The sequence below is a fragment of the Pseudophryne corroboree genome, unplaced genomic scaffold (genome assembly GCF_028390025.1).
Source record: "Pseudophryne corroboree isolate aPseCor3 unplaced genomic scaffold, aPseCor3.hap2 scaffold_330, whole genome shotgun sequence".
NCBI lineage: Eukaryota > Metazoa > Chordata > Amphibia > Anura > Myobatrachidae > Pseudophryne > Pseudophryne corroboree.
In genome coordinates, this window is record NW_026969985.1 from 195712 (window position 1) to 207974 (window position 12263).

The window sequence follows — 12263 nt, forward strand, 5'->3', positions numbered from 1 at the left end:
TTGGGATAGGGCTGGGGAGGGCCGCTGCTCAGGCACATCTCTGTCAAGTAAAGGAGATTCAACTGAGGCAGCACAAGGGAACTCTCATCTGGGGACAACAACTGCAGGGAGAACACATATTTTCAGATGAACATGGGAGGGCAGAAGGCTGCCTAATACTGAAGCACCCCCAAACAACAAACCAAATGCAACAACTAGTGCAAGCATTCCTGGGGGAAGGCCTGCCGCAGATGGATTTGCATATGGTGATGTCATCCAAGCAGTGGGTCAAAGTTGGTTCAAACACCTTTGCAAAGTTCTATAAGTTTGATACCCTGGCTGAGGAGGACCTCCTGTTTGCTCAATCGGTGCTGCAAAGTCATCCGCACTCTCCTGCCCGTTTGGGAGCTTTGGTATAATCCCCATGGTCCTTACGGAGTCCCCAGCATCCTCTAGGACGTAAGAGAAAATAAGATTTTAAACCTACCGGTAAATCTTTTTCTCGTAGTCCGTAGAGGATGCTGGGTGCCCGTCCCAAGTGCGGTCTACTTCTGCAAGACTTGTATATAGTTATTGCTTACATAAGGGTTATATGTTAGTTTTCATCGGTCTTGGACTGATGCTATGTTGTTTTCATACTGTTAACTGGGTAGTATATCACAAGTTATATGGTGTGATTGGTGTGGCTGGTATGAATCTTGACCTTGGATTAACAAAAATCCTTTCCTCGTACTGTCCGTCTCCTCTGGGCACAGTTTCTCTAACTGAGGTATGGAGGAGGGGCATAGAGGGAGGAGCCAGTGCACACCCAGATCTAAAGTCTTTCTTAAAGTGCCCATGTCTGCTGCGGAGCCCGTCTATCCCCCATGGTCCTTACGGAGTCCCCATCATCCTCTACGGACTACGAGAAAAAAAAATTACCGGTAGGTTTAAAATGTTATTTTTTTCTCTGCAACCCACTGCTAAATTGTGCTTCCTAGCTGTTTTTTATAAAATCACTTAATTAAATCTAACTCTGATTACGTCAGAGAAGGCCAGGTACCCTACACCATAAGAGGGGGTTTGAAATTTTGACTTGTCTACTTAAAGATCACCAAAATCTGATGACAAGGTCAATTACATCCCTGGGTGGGATTGAACCACCAACCTTTTGGTTAATAGCCCATGTAAGTGCAAGAAATCCTGAAGCACTCACTCATCATGGGAAAGTACCAATGTGTTTCTTACAAAAATTCTCCAGATTATTGACTTTTTAAAGTTTTTCTAGGAAACGTTCTAGATGAATGCTTATTAGCCTTTGTCAGTATTGACTTTCGCAAGGTGTCTCTGTGGCGCAATCGGTTAGCATGTTTGGCTATTAACCAAAAGGTTGGTGGTTCAATCCCACCCAGGGATGTAATTGACCTTGTAATCAGATTTTGGTGATCTTTAAGTAGACAAGTCAAAATTTCAAAAACCCCCCTTATGGTGTAGGGTACCTGGCCTTCTCTGATGTAATCAGAGTTAGATTTGATTAAGTGATTTTATAAAAAAACAGCTAGGAAGCACAATTTAGCAGTGAGTTGCAGAGAAAAAAAATTATGCTGGCAGAAAAGTCCAATTGAGTGATTAAACAGCTCTTCATTTTCTGATTTTATGTTTATGCTAACAAATTTGCTCTCTGAAAAGTGTCCACAAAGCCAAGTCTCTGATTAACACCTTTGTAGGAATGGTTTTTCACCTATTACTGAATTAAACTTGCTTCATTGGAAAGGCATCAAAGATGCATCCTCATTTCAATGTCTACTGAAATAATACAGGTTGACACCAGGAAACGTCACTGCATCCTTGCTGCTTCCTCATGGGGAAGTCTGTTTAATGTGAAAACAAGGTGATATCTAATCAGCACACAGGTAAGGAATTAAGAAAATCTTTCTTTATGGGTGAAGATGTTTCTCACAAATTGTTGTCCCAATGCATCATTGAAATTCAAGATGGAAGATGATTTTCATATATCACTTGTACATTTTGCATTGCTCTTCTGGTGACAATGTAGTTTGTTTTTGTCAATTACCATTTCAGTAATAGGGTAAAGAAAATTAAGTGGATTTTTTAAAGAAAACAATGCTGTCAATATACTATTAAAACAAATTAAAATGATAAAAGTTATTGTACTTTAAGTAAAAATAAAAGTGCCAAAATATCAATCCCAGTTTTTGATTACTTTAATTATAAAAAAAAAAATGCACATAGCAGAGGATAGTTTCGATCAATCGACCTCTGGGTTATGGGCCCAGCATGCTTCCATTGCACTACTCTGCTGCTCATGGAAGTGTCAGAGATCCTGAAGACTAAATTGATTAAAGGCCTTAAAGTACTGGACTATAAGGAAAGACTTACTAGGCTGAATATTTATACACTAGAAAAGAGGTGCCTAAGAGGAGATATTATTAATATCTTCAAATATGTAAAGATACATAACAAAGAGTTATCAGAGGAATTATTTATTAAAAGAACACGTGGTCACTCGCTGCGACTGGAGGAAAGTTCAGAACGCAATGGAGGAAAGGTTTCTTCACTGTTAGGGCAATCAGGATGTGGAATTCCCTGCCAGGGAAGGTGGTAATGGCGGACTCTGTAATTGGATTTAAAAAAGGAATGGATACATTTCTGAATGAAAAAGCTATCCAAGGTTATAATACTTAAAATATCAACATGGTTAATCCGGGGGTAACATGAGTTATAGTAGCTAACTAGTCATAAAACATTATTCAGCAAGTATGTAGAATCATCACAACTTAAAACAGGTTGAACACGATGGGCAATTTGCCTCTATTCAACCTCAAAAACTATGTTACTATATTACTATGTTATTGTAGTATACAGAACACCACAATGCAATGAGCAGTGATAGTGAGCACTGATGAGGATACTAGAACTGACACTGAGCAGCAAGATGCAGCACTGGACTATTAGTAATGTACTGTATTATGCTGAGCAACACAATGCAGCACAAGACAATGAACAGTGATACTGAGCACTGATGAGGATACTACTGAGAACTGACACTGAGCAGGAGAGACACACTACTAGTATTACTGAGCAGCAATAAGTAACCACTGATACTGAGCACTGATATTGAGATTTCCACTGAGAGAACATAGCCACGTCCTCTCCGCTCTCTCTTCAATGCACGAGTAAAAATGGCAGCAACGCGCAGCTCTTTATATGGAATCCGAATCTCGCGAGAATCCGACAGCGGGATGATGACATTTTCCCTTGTTCAGGTTTTCCGAGTCAGGCGGGAACAACCGAGCCTGCCTCGGACCAGTGTAAACCACGTGGAGTTCGTGGGGAATTCGGTTCTCGGAGAACCGAACCCGCTCCTCTCTACCTTATACCCTATCAATTTTTTTATTTTCAATCTAAGCCCCTGCAGTTTTCTGTAAGCATCTGCTTCGCTATGATGATCAACAAGTCACAAGGGCAAACACTCAGGGTTTGAGGCGTAGATCTTAGGACCAGCTGCTACAAGCATGGCAGAGGTGTCACTATCACTGGTGACACCCAGAGAGGTGGCGAGGGAGATTGTAATGCAGTGCGCGCAGATAAGCAGTGCAATGGTAAAAAGGAGGCATGGTTTCATAGGTAGGGGCGTGGCCTGGTGGCCTGAATCTACATTTTGTTGCTCCGGGTGTCCCGGGGGTTGGGGGCTGCACCCGGGGACTAGTGTGTGAGCGGTGCTGGCTCCTGCAAAGTGACAGGGCATGGCCACCCAGCATGACGCCTCCCTTCTTGACCATGCTGTAATTGCAGTCGCACTGCAGTTCAGCGTGATCATAAAAAATGGTGTAGGCTCCTGCTGGTGCAGACTGTATGTGCGCGCAGGAAGCCGCCACCATTTTTGTGATCACAGCGGCTGAATGTGATGTCATACAGTCGCTGTGACCACGCCCCCTGTGTCTCCTCCGTTGCAGACCCCATTTTGAAGCCTTGCCCCCGCACCGCTCCATCCCTGACTTGGAAATGGAGTGTTGCTGACCCACCTCTCCCCCCCTTCCCCGCCCCGATTGACAGGCAGAGGCGATCACATTCTCTGCGGGGTGCCGCAGAAAATGCAGGCACATGCGTATGCTCTTAGCAATTTTTGCAGTTGGATCGCTTATTGTGATTGCAATCCAACCTGAATCAGGCCCTATTACCTATCACAATGCGCTGCGGGCAGTACAAAATTGGGTTAATATAGGAGAAAAACCCCCAGACCTGTGCTCCTTAACTGTACCTGGTGGCTAGTGGAGCGGCTGCCCAGTAATCAGTGTCCACCGCAGTGCGCACACGGCCCACCCCCTACGGCCTCGCTCCCCTTCAGCAGCGGCCTCGTGATCCGGAAGGGTGGTGTGTGTGTGACTGACCTTAGGATGAAACCGGAGCCTCCGCTGCAGTGACCCAGCAACCAGGGCACGGGAGTATACAGCGCCGCTGGGAGTGATGAAGCTGCAGTAAAGATGTCTATTAGACCTAGCCTGCTGCAGCCCTTGTAGATTCTCATAAAACAAGTTCTTCTTTTCTTGTCAAAATTAATAGCTAAGAATAGGCTGCCTGAGGCAGGCCCCTGTTAATTGGCCTGCTACTGAAGGCACCAACTACAAACTGAGCTCCCTGTTCATGGAAGCGGGGTTATAGAGGAGAATGCACTGAGCTTCTTGGGAACAGTCAAAAGCTTTGAGCCGGTTGGTGCCTCAGATCAAGATCCTACTCTACACCCCAATGTGAATCCTTGTGGAGTCCAGTGTACCCCACAGAAGAAATTAATGTGTCACACCCATTGGCAGCAACCTTAGAATAGCTGCTGACGGGCACAATTGAGAAAGGAAGGGGGGGGGGGGACATTTGAATCAAGCACATAGATGCAATTCAAATATGTAATTCGTACCTTCCTATTTTAAAATATAATGGATGAACCTCACCCTGTGAGAACAATCTTCATGATCAAGAGATCTCATATGCAAAATAAATATGAGTTGGGATAGGGCTGGGGAGGGCTGCTCGGGCAGCACCTCCCCCGTCAAGTTAAGGAGATTCAACTGAGGAAGCACAAGGGAACTCTCATCTGGGGACAACAACTGCAGGGAGACCACATCTTTTCAGATGAACATGGGAGGGCGGAAGGCTGCCTAATACTGAAGCACCATATGCAACAACTAGTACAAGCATTCCTGGGGGAAGGTCTGCAGCAGACGGATTTGCATACGGTGATGTTATCCAAGCAGTGGGCCAAAGTTGACTGGAACCCTCATCTGCATATGAAAAGAGAAAAGGGGCATGCAGGGCATGGCGGCCTTTTGCAGTGCTTGGATGACCCCTAGTTCACATTAAACACCCCCACCCTCCTTTGGTGTGGGGCTCATGTTGGCCATGCCCCATCCCCTGAAGCATTCAAGCTGATTTCTTGCAGCAGCTGGGCACTGTAACAGCTCCAGAGCTGTTCTGTAAGGCAAGTAAAAGGGTGTGGGCCCTGCAGCACCACCTGTAGTTCGCATTGTGCGTTGGAAGGCACAAAGTAAGCAGACGGGAGGAGAAGTCAGGATAGTGCGCAAGGGCATTCTTTTCTCTTAGTCCGTAGAGGATGCTGGGGTCACATTAAGAACCATGGGGTATAGACGGGATCCGCAAGATACATGGGCACTTTAAGACTTTCAAAGGGTGTGAACTGGCTCCTCCCTCTATGCCCCTCCTCCAGACTCCAGTTATAGGAACTGTGCCCAGGGAGACGGACATTTCGAGGAAAGGATTTATTGTTAAACTAAGGTGAGCATCTTACCAGCTCACACCTTAAACATGCCGCAGAACGTGGCATTCAACAGAACACAAGCCAACGGCATGAACAATTGCAGCAAAAAGCTGACCAGAACCATAACACAACATGTGTATAACCACAAGTAATAACTACAGACACAGTATGGACTGGGACGGGTGCCCAGCATCCTCTACAGACTAAGAGAAAAGGATTTACCGGTAGGTATTAAAATCCTATTTTCTCATACGACCTAGAGGATGCTGGGGTCACATTAAGAACCATGGGGTTATACCAAAGCTCTTGAACAGGTGGGAGAGTGCGTACGACTCTGCAGCACCGAATGACCCAACTTAAGGTTATCATCAGCCAAGGTATCAAACTTGTAAAACTTAGCAAAAGTGTTTACTAAATAGCTGCTCGGCAAAGTTGCAATGCCGAGACTCCCCGACCAGCTGCCAAGGATGAACCCACCTTTCTAGTAGAATGGGTCTTCACCTACTTCAGTAACGGCAATCCTGCCGTGGAACGAGCATGCTGAATCTTACCACAGATCCAGCGCATAATGGTCTGCATGGAAGCAGGACACCAAATCCTGTTGGGAGCATACAGGACAAACAGAGCCTCTGTTTTCCTAATCTGAACCGTTCTGGTGACATACATTTTCAAAGTTCTGACCACAGCCAGAGACTTTGACTCAACGAAGGTGTCAGTGGCCAAAGGCACCATGTGGAAAGATGAACCACCTTCGGCAGAAATTGTTGACGTGTCCTCAATTCTGCTCTATCTTCATGAAAGATCAAATAAAGGCTCTTGTGATACTGCATGGTTTGTACTGTTTTCCATGTGCTCCCAGACCTTTAAGCAAGTAGCATGGTCAAGAAAGTTCTGTTTGAAAAGAAACAACATTTACTGTCATTGTTATGCAAATAAACTTACATTAAAGCTAACAAGAAAGCACACTCGTTCTGTCTTTAAACTGATAAAAGAAACCCCAATAATATGGGGCATGCAAAAATTGAGATAAAACTCAGTTTTGCTCCTCTCCACGGAAATCTTTAATAAAAGGCGAAATATTTGTTAGTTCTGAAGAGAAACCAGAGCATGACCAAGATTCCACCTGTCGCCTGAGTGCCATGCCAGCAGTTCTCATTCAGCTGAAAGTGAGCACCCAATTTGAATGAAAGAAAGCAGATTTCTCACCAGGCTTCCCCTTGCTATAAACATGGTTTGTACTCTTTTCCATGTGCTCCCAGATCTTTCAAGCAATTAGTGTGGTCAAGAAAGTTCTGTTTGAAAAGAAACAAACATTTACTGTCATTTCTATGCAAATGAGCTTACATTAAAGCACACTCGTTCTATCTTTAAACCGATAAAATAAAACCCCAATAAGATGGGGCATGCAAAAATTGAGATAAAACTCAGTTTTGCTCCTCTCCACGGAAATCTTTAGTAAAAGGCGAAAGATTTGTTCGTTCTGAAGAGAAACCAGAACATGACCAAGATTCCACCTGTCGCCTGAGTGCCATGCCAGCAGTCCTCATTCAGCTCAAAGTGAGCACCCAATTTGAAAGAAAGAAAGCAGATTTCTCACCAGGCTTCCCCTTGCTATAAACATGGTTTGTACTCTTTTCCATGTGCTCCCAGATCTTTCAAGCAATTAGTATAGTCAAGAAAGTTCTGTTTGAAAAGAAACAAACATTTACTGTCATTTCTATGCAAATGAGCTTACATTAAAGCACACTCGTTCTATCTTTAAACCGATAAAAGAAACCCCAATAAGACGGAGCATGCAAAAATTGAGATAAAACTCAGTTTTGCTCCTCTCCACGGAAATCTTTAGTAAAAGGCGAAAGATCTGTTCGTTTTGAAGAGAAACCAGAGCATGACCAAGATTCCACCTGTCGCCTGAGTGCCATGCCAGCAATCCTCATTCAGCTCAAAGTGAGCACCCAATTTGAAAGAAAGAAAGCAGATTTCTCACCAGGCTTCCCCTTGCTATAAACATGGTTTGTACTCTTTTCCATGTGCTCCCAGATCTTTCAAGCAATTAGTGTGGTCAAGAAAGTTCTGTTTGAAAAGAAACAAACATTTACTGTCATTTCTATGCAAATGAGCTTACATTAAAGCACACTCGTTCTATCTTTAAACCGATAAAATAAAATCCCAATAAGATGGGGCATGCAAAAATTGAGATAAAACTCAGTTTTGCTCCTCTCCACGGAAATCTTTAGTAAAAGGCGAAAGATTTGTTCGTTCTGAAGAGAAACCAGAACATGACCAAGATTCCACCTGTCGCCTGAGTGCCATGCCAGCAGTCCTCATTCAGCTCAAAGTGAGCACCCAATTTGAAAGAAAGAAAGCAGATTTCTCACCAGGCTTCCCCTTGCTATAAACATGGTTTGTACTCTTTTCCATGTGCTCCCAGATCTTTCAAGCATTTAGTATAGTCAAGAAAGTTCTGTTTGAAAAGAAACAAACATTTACTGTCATTTCTATGCAAATGAGCTTACATTAAAGCACACTCGTTCTATCTTTAAACCGATAAAAGAAACCCCAATAAGACGGAGCATGCAAAAATTGAGATAAAACTCAGTTTTGCTCCTCTCCACGGAAATCTTTAGTAAAAGGCGAAAGATCTGTTCGTTTTGAAGAGAAACCAGAGTATGACTAAGATTCCACCTGTCGCCTGAGTGCCATGCCAGCAGTCCTCATTCAGCGCAAAGTGAGCACCCAATTTGAAAGAAAGAAAGCAGATTTCTCACCAGGCTTCCCCTTGCTATAAGCATGGTTTGTACTCTTTTCCATGTGCTCCCAGATCTTTCAAGCAATTAGAATGGTCAAGAAAGTTCTGCTTGAAAAGAAACAGACATTTATAGTCATTGTTATGCAAATAAACTTACATTAAAGCTAACAAGAAACTGATAAAAGAAACCCCAATAATATGGGGCATGCAAAAATTGAGATAAAACTCAGTTTTGCTCCTCTCCACAGAAATCTTTAATAAAAGGCGAAAGATTTGTTCGTTCTGAAGAGAAACCAGAGCATGACCAAGATTCCACCTGTCGCCTAAATGCTGTGCCAGCAGTCCTCATTCAGATCAAAGTGAGCGCCCAACTTGAAAGTAAGCAGATTTCTCACCTGGCTTCTCCTTGCTATAAGCATGGTTTGTACTGTATTCCATGTGCTCCCAGATCTTTCAAGCAAGTAGCATGGTCAAGAAAGTTCTGTTTGAAAAGAAACAAACATTTACTGTCATTTCTATGCAAATGAGCTTACATTAAAGCACACTCATTCTATCTTTAAACCGATAAAAGAAACCCCAAAAAGATGGGGCATGCAAAAATTGAGATAAAACTCGGTTTTGCTCCTCTCCACGGAAATCTTTAATAAAAGGCGAAAGATTTGTTCGTTCTGAAGAGAAACCAGAGCATGACCAAGATTTTTATCTGAAAATATGTGTTCTCCCTGCAGTTGTTGTCCCCAGATGAGAGTTCCCTTGTGCTGCCTCAGTTGAATTTCCTTTACTTGACAGAGATGTGCCTGAGCAGCGGCCCTCCCCAGCCCTATCCCAAATCATACTTATTTTGCATAGGAGATACCATGGTCATGAAGATTGTTCTCCCAGGGTGAGGTTCATTCATTGCATTCTGGGTATGCTGACCCCTGTGATTTTCCCAAATGTGGGAAACTCGCTTTTATACCCTTGTGCACTATCCTGACTTCTCCTCCTGTCTGCTTACTTTGTGCCTTCCAATGCACAATGCAAACTACAGGTAGTGCTGCAGGGCCCACACCCTTTTACTTGCCTTACAGAGCAGCTCTGGAGCTGATACAGTGCCAAGCTGCTGCAAGAAATCAGCTTGAATGCTTCAGGGGATGGGGCATGGCCAACATGAGCCCCACACCGAAGGAGGGTGGGGGTGTTTAATGCGAACTAAGGGTCATCCAAGCGCCGCAAAAGGCCGCCATGCCCTGCATACCCCTTTTCTCTTTTCATATGCAGATGAGGGTTCCAGCCAACTTTGGCCCACTGCTTGGATGACATCACCGTATGCAAATCCGTCTTCTGCAGAACTTCCCCCAGGAATGCTTGCACTAGTTGTTGCATTTGGTTTGTTGTTTGGGGGTGCTTCAGTATTAGGCAGCCTTCTGCCCTCCCATGTTCATCTGAAAATATGTGTTCTCCCTGCAGTTGTTGTCCCCAGATGAGAGTTCCCTTGTGCTGCCTCAGTTGAATCTCCTTTACTTGACAGAGATGTGCATGAGCAGCGGCCCTCCCCAGCCCTATCCCAAATCATACTTATTTTGCATAGGAGATACCATGGTCATGAAGATTGTTCTCCCAGGGTGAGGTTCATTCATTGCATTTTGGGTATGCTGACCCCTGTGATTTACCCAAATGTGGGAAACTCGACTGCATTATTTGTGGTAGTGGGGGACTGTGTTTGTGCTTTCCTCTGGTCAGCTCTGTTAAAACTCAGATTTCTTTGTCTCAGATTTTCCTCTAGCCTTGTTCTTCTTTCGAGAGTTCCCTTGTGCTGCCTCAGGTGGATCTCCTTCACTTGACAGGGGGGTGCCCGAGCAGCGACCCTCCCCAGCTCTAGCCCAACTCCTACTTACCTGCCAGGTGAGATACTATGATCAGGAAGGTGCTTCTCCCAGGGCAAGGCTCACCCATTGCACTCTGGGTGTGCTGCTCCTGTGATTTCCCCAAATGTGGGAAACTTGATTGCATAATTTGTGTTTCCCCTGGTCGGCTCTCGTATAATTCAGATCTCTTTGTCTCAGGTCTCTCTCCAGCCTAGTTTGCTGTCTGTTTCCACTTCTCTTTTCTGGAGCCACTCCCTTCTATGCCCTTGCGCACTATCCTGACTTCTCCCGTCTGCTTACTTTGTGCCTTCCAATGCACAATGCAAACTACAGGTAGTGCTGCAGGGCCCACACAATCTTTTACTTGCCTTAAAGAGCAGCTCTGGAGCTGTTACAGTGCCCAGCTGCTGCAAGAAATCAGCTTGAATGCTTCAGGGGATGGGGCATGGCCAACATGAGCCCCACACCAAAGGTGGGTGGGGGTGTTTAATGCGAACTAGGGGTAATCCAAGCACCGCAAAAGGCCGCCATGCCCTGCACGCCCCTTTTCTCTTTTCATATGCAGATGAGGGTTGAAGCCAACTTTGACCCACTGCTTGGATGACATCACCATATGCAAATCCATCTGCTGCAGGCCATCCCCCAGGAATGCTTGCACTAGTTGTTGCATTTGGTTTGTTGTTTGGGGGTGCTTCAGTATTAGGCAGCCTTCTGCCCTCCCATGTTCATCTGAAAATATGTGTTCTCCCTGCAGTTGTTGTCCCCAGATGAGAGTTCCCTTGTGCTGCCTCAGTTGAATCTCCTTTACTTGACAGAGATGTGCCTGAGCAGCGGCCCTCCCAGCCCTATCCCAAATCATACTTATTTTGCATAGGAGACACCATGGTCATGAAGATTGTTCACCCAGGGTGAGGTTCATTCATTGCATTCTGGGTATGCTGACCCCTGTGATTTCCCCAAATGTGGGAAACTCGCCTGCATTTTTTGTGGTAGTGGGGGACTGTGTTTGTGTTTTCCTCTGGTCAGCTCTGGTAAAAGTCAGATTTCTTTGTCTCATATATTCCTCTAGCCTTGTTCTTCTTTCGAGAGTTCCCTTGTGCTGCCTCAGTTGGATCTCCTTCACTTGACAGGGGGGTGCCCGAGCAGTGACCCTCCCCAGCTCTAGCCCAACTCCTACTTACCTGCCAGGTGAGATACTATGATCATGAAGGTGCTTCTCCCAGGGCAAGGCTCACCCATTGCACTCTGGGTGTGCTGCTCCTGTGATTTCCCCAAATGTGGGAAACTTGATTGCATAATTTGTGTTTCCCCTGGTCGGCTCTCGTATAATTCAGATCTCTTTGTCTCAGGTCTCTCTCCAGCCTAGTTTGCTGTCTGTTTCCACTTCTCTTTTCTGGAGCCACTCCCTTCTATGCCCTTGCGCACTATCCTGACTTCTCCCGTCTGCTTACTTTGTGCCTTCCAACGCACAATGCGAACTACAGGTAGTGCTGCAGGGCCCACACCCTTTTAGTTGCCTTACAGAGCAGCTCTGGAGCTGTTACAGTGCCCAGCTGCTGCAAGAAATCAGCTTGAATGCTTCAGGGGCTGGGGCATAGCCAACATGAGCCCCACACCAAAGGAGGGTGGGGGTGTTTAATGCGAACTAGGGGTCATCCAAGCACCGCAAAAGGCCGCCATGCCCTGCATGCCCCTTTTCTCTTTTCATATGCAGATGAGGGTTCCAGCCAACTTTGGCCCACTGCTTGGATGACATCACCGTATGCAAATCCGTCTGCTGCAGACCTTCCCCCAGGACTGCTTGTACTAGTTGTTGCATATGGTTTGATATTTGATGGTGCTTCAGTATTAGGCAGCCTTCCGCCCTCCCATGTTCATCTGAAAAGATGTGGTCTCCCTGCAGTTGTTGTCCCCAGAC

General features: G+C 45.2%; 11 non-coding genes and 1 pseudogene across 11 annotated transcripts; 5 read left to right on the forward strand and 7 right to left on the reverse strand.

Annotated features, from left to right (window-relative positions):
- Positions 1–6742: 6742 nt before the first annotated feature.
- On the reverse strand, positions 6743–6858 carry LOC135019104 (U5 spliceosomal RNA). Its single transcript, XR_010216703.1, has one exon. It is a non-coding gene; the product is annotated as a U5 spliceosomal RNA (small nuclear RNA).
- Positions 6859–7133: 275 nt separating this feature from the next.
- On the reverse strand, positions 7134–7249 carry LOC135019068 (U5 spliceosomal RNA). Its single transcript, XR_010216668.1, has one exon. It is a non-coding gene; the product is annotated as a U5 spliceosomal RNA (small nuclear RNA).
- A 274-nt stretch (positions 7250–7523) lies between these two features.
- LOC135019083 (U5 spliceosomal RNA) lies at positions 7524–7639 on the reverse strand. The gene has a single exon (XR_010216683.1). It is a non-coding gene; the product is annotated as a U5 spliceosomal RNA (small nuclear RNA).
- A 275-nt stretch (positions 7640–7914) lies between these two features.
- LOC135019077 (U5 spliceosomal RNA) lies at positions 7915–8030 on the reverse strand. The gene has a single exon (XR_010216677.1). It is a non-coding gene; the product is annotated as a U5 spliceosomal RNA (small nuclear RNA).
- Positions 8031–8304: 274 nt separating this feature from the next.
- Positions 8305–8420, reverse strand: LOC135019073 (U5 spliceosomal RNA). The gene has a single exon (XR_010216673.1). It is a non-coding gene; the product is annotated as a U5 spliceosomal RNA (small nuclear RNA).
- A 264-nt stretch (positions 8421–8684) lies between these two features.
- On the reverse strand, positions 8685–8800 carry LOC135019093 (U5 spliceosomal RNA). The gene has a single exon (XR_010216692.1). It is a non-coding gene; the product is annotated as a U5 spliceosomal RNA (small nuclear RNA).
- A 270-nt stretch (positions 8801–9070) lies between these two features.
- Positions 9071–9186, reverse strand: LOC135019082 (U5 spliceosomal RNA). Its single transcript, XR_010216682.1, has one exon. It is a non-coding gene; the product is annotated as a U5 spliceosomal RNA (small nuclear RNA).
- Positions 9187–9330: 144 nt separating this feature from the next.
- Positions 9331–9458, forward strand: LOC135019053 (U1 spliceosomal RNA; annotated as a pseudogene).
- A 593-nt stretch (positions 9459–10051) lies between these two features.
- Positions 10052–10215, forward strand: LOC135018799 (U1 spliceosomal RNA). Its single transcript, XR_010216433.1, has one exon. It is a non-coding gene; the product is annotated as a U1 spliceosomal RNA (small nuclear RNA).
- A 152-nt stretch (positions 10216–10367) lies between these two features.
- Positions 10368–10530, forward strand: LOC135019023 (U1 spliceosomal RNA). The gene has a single exon (XR_010216637.1). It is a non-coding gene; the product is annotated as a U1 spliceosomal RNA (small nuclear RNA).
- A 672-nt stretch (positions 10531–11202) lies between these two features.
- Positions 11203–11366, forward strand: LOC135018852 (U1 spliceosomal RNA). Its single transcript, XR_010216484.1, has one exon. It is a non-coding gene; the product is annotated as a U1 spliceosomal RNA (small nuclear RNA).
- Positions 11367–11518: 152 nt separating this feature from the next.
- LOC135019015 (U1 spliceosomal RNA) lies at positions 11519–11681 on the forward strand. Its single transcript, XR_010216630.1, has one exon. It is a non-coding gene; the product is annotated as a U1 spliceosomal RNA (small nuclear RNA).
- The last annotated feature ends 582 nt before the right edge of the window (positions 11682–12263 follow it).